The sequence below is a fragment of the Impatiens glandulifera genome, chromosome 2 (assembly GCF_907164915.1).
Source record: "Impatiens glandulifera chromosome 2, dImpGla2.1, whole genome shotgun sequence".
Classification (NCBI taxonomy): domain Eukaryota; kingdom Viridiplantae; phylum Streptophyta; class Magnoliopsida; order Ericales; family Balsaminaceae; genus Impatiens; species Impatiens glandulifera.
Genome location: NC_061863.1, coordinates 45,015,781 through 45,022,616, shown reverse-complemented (window position 1 = coordinate 45,022,616; position 6,836 = coordinate 45,015,781).

The window sequence follows — 6,836 nt, the reverse complement described above, 5'->3', positions numbered from 1 at the left end:
TTAAACAAAATATATTAAATATATCGGAGAGTTTTAAAAATTGCTGTTTAATATTAATGGTTAATATTGAAAAAATAAAAACTTAAAGATCAAACTCCAAATCCATTTTTATGTTCTTTGGTACAACTTTTGGTTGGGGTGCTCCAATACCAATACTGTATTACCAAACAATGCCTTTTACAACTCAGCCAGCTTTTAATTCCAATCAGCCTTTTACAATTCTCCACCAGTGAGGTCGGCAATTCTCCACCAGTGTGGTCGGCAGTGACTTGGTGAATACGTCTGCGACTTGAGCTCGATTTTTATCAAGCTCCAACTCGACCTTTTCTTTTTGACTTGTTCTTAGATGAAATGAAATCAGACGTCGATGTACTTGCTCCTTCCGTGATTAACCAAGTTCTTTATCAACTCGATCGCCAACTTGTTATCAACTCGGATCACAATTCATTCATCTCAGATCACTCCTAGATGCCCTAGTAAATTTGAAAGCTAGACTGCATGACACACGCTCCAAAAGGTCGCCACATACTCGACCTCGCAATTCGATAGAGTTACAATAAATTACTTTTTTGACAGCCAAGTAAAAGCCGTATTCCCGAGTAGGAATACATAACCCAAAGTACTTTTCTGGTCATCAACATCACCACACCAATCACTATCCGAGTAACCCACTAATCGATAGTCATCTAATTTTGAATAGAAAAGACCAAGTCAAAGAGTTCCTCAAACATATCTTATAATTCTCTTCAAAGCCTTCAAATGTGTACAACTTGGATCCTCCATGAATCTTCTTGCTATCCCAACACTCAACATTAGGTCAGGTCTCATGTTTGTAAGATAATTAGACTTCCGATTAAGCTATCTCCCAACATCAGCTCGTTCTCCTCCATCAAACTTTGAGAGTTTAGTGCTTGGTTTCTTTGGAGTAAAAACCGGGTTACAATCCACAATTTTAAACTTCTTTAAAATTTCAAGCGCATACATAACTTGGGATATAAAAATCCCTTCATTTGACTGCTTCACTTTTAGGCTAAGAAAATATTTCATTAGGCCTAAGTCTGTCATCTCGAACTCTTTCTTCATTACCTCCTTGAACTCCTTAATCACTTTTGCGTTGCTTCCGATGAATATGAGGTCATCGACATAAAGAGCGACTACCATCATATCATTTTCTGATTTCTTTATGTACAAGACATGCTCATATGAACATTGCTTGTACGCGTTTTTTTTTTGAAATACTCGTCAATCCTCTCATTCCAGACACGAGGAGCCTACTTCAACCCGTATAGGGCTTTTCTTAATCTCATAACCTTCTTCTCATCCCCTCTCTTCATTTACCCGAGTGTGGTTGCTCAATGTACACCTCCTCCTTTAATACTCCATTTAGAAAGACCGACTTCATATCCATCTGTATAATTGGATATTGGTTCTAAGTAGATAATGAGATTAGAAGTCATATTGACTACATTCTCGTAACATGAGCAAATACTTCATCATAGTCAACTCCCTTCTTTTTTCTATAACCCTTCACCGTAAGTCGAGCCTTATAACGCTCAACCCCTCCCTCATCATTCATCTTTTTTGTACACCCATTTTACTTCAATGGGTCGAGCTCCTTCAAGAAGGTCGGTTAGCTCCCAGGTTTTGTTGCGTTCAATTGCCCCAATTTCTTCATCCATGGCCGATCTCCATTTTTTGTCTTGTACAACTTTCTCAAAATTCAAATCTTTTAAGTCGGTCATGAGACATACAACGTGAAATTCATTTGTAGTGTCATATATCTTCTGCGGACTTCTCATTTTGGACTGTTGAGCTCAAATTCATCTTCTGAAAGCTTAGTGGTTGTTGATATTGGAGGCATAACAACATCCGAGCTTATTTATTCCTCAATAGGGTTACTCCAATTCTATGTCATTGATTCCTCCACGTGAACATCTCGGCTCACCACCACTTTCTTGTTAACATGATTAAACAATTTATATGTTTTCTATTTTTCATCATACTTGATAAATATGTACTTCTTGCTCCGATCTTCCAATTTTTTCATGTGCTGACTTGGTAGTTGCCCATAGGCCACGCTACCGAACACCTTTATATGAAAGACACTTAGCTTCATACCACTCTAAACCTCCTTAGGCATTTTCTCACATAGCTTTGCACGTAGACATCTATTTTGCATATAGACTGCGCACTACACCGCCTCTACCCAAAACCTTTTCAGCATATTCTTTCCTTTCAACATAGATCGAACCATATCGAGAATAGTTCGTTTTTTTGTTCCTCTATACCATTTTATTACGGATAATATGACGCAACCAAGAAATAATTGATCCCATGTTTCTCGTAGTATTTGTTGAACTCAATAGAAGTGAACTCACCTCCTCTTTCAGATTGGACTACTTTGATGACTTTGTTTGTTTCTTTTTCCACCATCACTTTGAACTTTTGAAGGTTTCAAACACTTCTGACTTCTCATTTAGAAAACAAACCCACATTTTCCTCGAGAAATCATCAATTAATAAGATGAAGTATCTCTTGCCACTTAATGATTTTAGAGTTATCTGCCCACACAAATCGGCATGGATAAGCCCGAGTTGCTTTTTTGCTCGGTATTCTAAACTGCTTGGAAAAAAGTCCTCCATTGCTTCCCGATCACACATTCTTCACAAAACTTTTTTCGAATTTCATATAGGACAGTCCTAGCACCATTTCTTTTTCCACCAGCTCGGTCAACTCCCGAAGTGAAGATGATCGAACTGATAATGTCACTTCATGGACTCATCCTTCAGATCAAGTTGCATGCATTTATATTGACTATCTTTAGCTCGAATCTATACATGCAATTTTTCTTCATTTCTACCTAAGTAATGAGCCTCCCAAGTTTATCATTCACTTATAGTTCTTGTTCATTTAGTTGTAGTCCAAACACCATCTCATTTTGCACCAGCTCGGTCAATCCCGAGTGAAGATGACCGACCGATAATGCCACTTCATGACCTCATCCTCCCGATCAAGTTGCATGCATTTATCTTGAATTATTTTTAGCTCAAGTTTGTACATGCAATTTTTCTTCATTTCTACCTAAGCAATGAACCTCCCGAGTTTATCCTTCAGTTGTAGTTCTCGGTCCTTCATTAGAGTCGAGTACCCTTTCTCCATCAAATGTCCCATGCTCAGTATCTTGTTTTTGAGATTAGGTATGTAGTAAACATTTTATGATCTCTCTGATTTTCCCATTTCTCTATTGATACCAGATCGTTCATTGACCTTTGACGACTACTTTTGAAGCATCGCAAAATGAAATGGACCCGAATTCCAACTTTTAGAGTATTTTGAATAACCTCTCGTCACACACACGTTGTTACTTACGCTAGTGTCCAAGTACCAAAATGAGTTATCAGAATAGCTTAGTTTGATCTCGGTTTCTGGAATTTTTGTCACCAACAACAATCTTTCATTATCTTTCTCAACAAAGAAGCTTATTGGTTCCCCCTTTATCTTCTCGGATATACAATCTTTGGAAATATGACCCAACTTTTCACAATTGTAGCATTTTATCGAGTAACAATCTTTGACAACATGTCATACTTCCCACAATTATAACATTCAATATTGTTGTTTGTGTTTGTCCGACCACCCCGAGCTTTACCTCAGCCATGTCAATTCTATTGGTCGACTTGCTCATTTCCTCATCCTCCTATTCTTCTACCACCTAGGACTCTGTCTCTTCCTCTACCACCTAGGCATCTGTCTCTTTCTCTACCACCTAGGCCTCTGCCTCTTCCTCTACCACTTAGGTCTTTGCCTCTAGTACTCTGAGCATAAAGCACATTTTCATATTTTATTGTCGCATTCGCCTTGAGAGCCTATTCAAGGGACTTTTCTTCTTGTTTTTCTTCTTTTCTCATGCGCTTTTAGGGACCAACAATCTCTTCAATGGTGAGCGTTGATAGGTCATTAGATTCCTCCATTGCGCACACAATATTTTCAATCTTTTAATGACCTCGTAATAATTTCAACAACTCGGTTTGATGAAAGACTTTCACCATTTCGATTCAGCTTGTTCACCGCGATCTCCACCTGATTAATGACCTAATATATGCTTTCAGACACTTTCATCCTCATATTTTCTAGGTCACCCTTAAGGGTTTGTAGTTAGAGTTGCTTCACCCGTTCGTTCGTCTCCTTTGTTTGTTATTTGAGTGTATCTCATATTTTTTTTGAAAAGTTTTAGAAAAAAGAAAAATCAATTTTATAATCTGTGTATTAAAATAAAAGTGAGTGTTAGAATTAAGATGAATCACTCAATAATGACCATAATTTATGGGAGAAGTAATAAGAAGGCCATATGAGACTTAGCTAAGGGTATTCTTAACACTAATAATTAAAAAAAATAATTATAATGATTTTTTTTATTGAAAATTAAGCTATTGTATTTAAATTAATTAGTATTGAATTAAATGAATATTTATTATATTATATAAAATAATAATTTAGATTTATAAATTAAAATATAAATAATTAAATTTTAAAATACTAATTTAAATAAATATATATATATAATATAAATAATTAAATTTAAGATATATTTAATAATAAGTTATAATAGTTAAAGGTTAACAAAATTAGGAAATTGAGTTTGAATAGTAAATTAAGTATATTAATTTGGTAGCGATTGAACATTGTTTAAATAATTTTTTTATTAGATGAAATTCAAACTTTTGAGTTCAAAATTTTAGTTATTTATTTATTTTTTTTTATAAAAAACTCGTATATATATAAAAAAATACTCAATTTAAAATATAAATACGCTCCAAATTGTTAAATATATACATAAAGTTATGTCATGATCTTTTATAAAAAATAAATAAATAAACTCTATATTCAAAGTTTCCAAATCTTTCTTAGATTACACATATTTTTAGTCCTTCAAACTAATTTTGACAAAATAAAATGTATAAATTTTAAAAATAATACTTAATTTTTAAATAATATATTCAAAACGTCTCTAAATATTATTTTATTTAAAAATATTACAAATAAATTAGAAAAATAAAAATAATGCATTAAAATAAAATGTCATACATTTTTATTGATTTAAAAAAAAATTAAAATTTAAATCTTATTTAATAAAAAACAACCATATTTGAGGTTCAAATAGCAATTTTACCTTATAAAATATGAATTTATTAACTAAAAAAAGTCACAATAAATAAAATGATAAATATATATATATATATATATATATATATATATATATATATATATATATATATATATATATATATATATATATATATATATATATATATATATATATATATATATATATCAACCGTCCACTTTAACTTTAGTTTTTATGAGGTGCAGACAAGTACAGACCGCTCATCTTTATTGGTGTTTATAGGTACGTTTCATTTGTGTGTTTTTTTTTTTTTTTTAATTTGTTAAAGTAATTTTGCATAATAAATTTAAACAATTAAAATTAAACATATTTTATGTTTAAACGTGATTTTCTTTTTAATTGAGTATATGTTGAATTTTATGAAACGTACATAGAATAAAGTTTTTGAACGTGATTTTCTTTTTAGTTGAATATATGTTGAATTTTATGAAACGTACATAGAATAAATTGAATCAAATTAATGAATAAGTTGAGTATTATAAATTGAATTAAACTTATACATAATTTAAGGTTTAAAATTTAATTTCACAAATTTTTATTTAGTTAAATATATATTTTTTAATTTAAAATTATAAAATTAAAGTTATTGGATAAAAATACTGAAATTATTAATATTGACTTATAAAAAATATTTAAAATAAAAGATATTCCGATTGATAAAAATAATAAGTGAAAAAGTAATTTTTTTTTAAAATTATTTAAATGAACGTTAACCAACAAGCTTGCTACAATATATTATACTGTATAAAATTACTTATATATTAGAAAATTTTAAAATATAAAAACAAATAACAAATAAGTATACAAAACAATATTTTTTATAATTAAATTTAATTTGGTTAGTTTAGGGAGTGAGATAAAAAAAATATATTCAAATTAATCGTTTTATATTATCTTTTAATTTTTTTTTTGAATTACATTCCCAATAACGATATATGAGTTTAGCTTATTGAATCAATTCCCATTATTTAACAGTTTAATCATTTTTTATTGAATAATTTGATGTAAAGTAAAAGTACTGTCCACATAATAATAATGTGTTTATTCTTTTGCTAAAGTAGGCTAATTATTCTTTTGTCAAACCACTAATGCTTTTTATATATTTATTCATATTATGTCTAGATCTGTGAATTTGGATAAAGAAATGGACAATAAATTTTTTTATTCATTCATTATTATTCATATATATATATATATATATATATATATATATATATATATTATATTATATGTATTTCCTTCATATCTTGGTGTATACTATATTTGATTTTGTGGAGTTTTATGAGGCTATGATGATTTTGCTAATTTATTAATTATGTATTGATTCGACATGCCTCTAGCTAATAATTGTGTCATTAATATATATTAAGTAATTAATTGTTAGGGTGGTTCAAAAATTGTCATCACTCTTAAGATCTCTTAATCAATTTTTCTATTCAACAAATATGTTGTATTAGTGAATATGACAAATTTCACTCATTTTATTAATGGTCCAAAAAGATACAAGTGGCTACTACCACAATTTTTTTTATTTTTATTTTTAAATTTGGTCTATTATGCATTAATAAATAAATAAAAGAGGTCATTACTCCATGTACGGAAATTTTATATAAACTTAAAAAAGAGGTCATTTTCCATCTACGGAAATTTA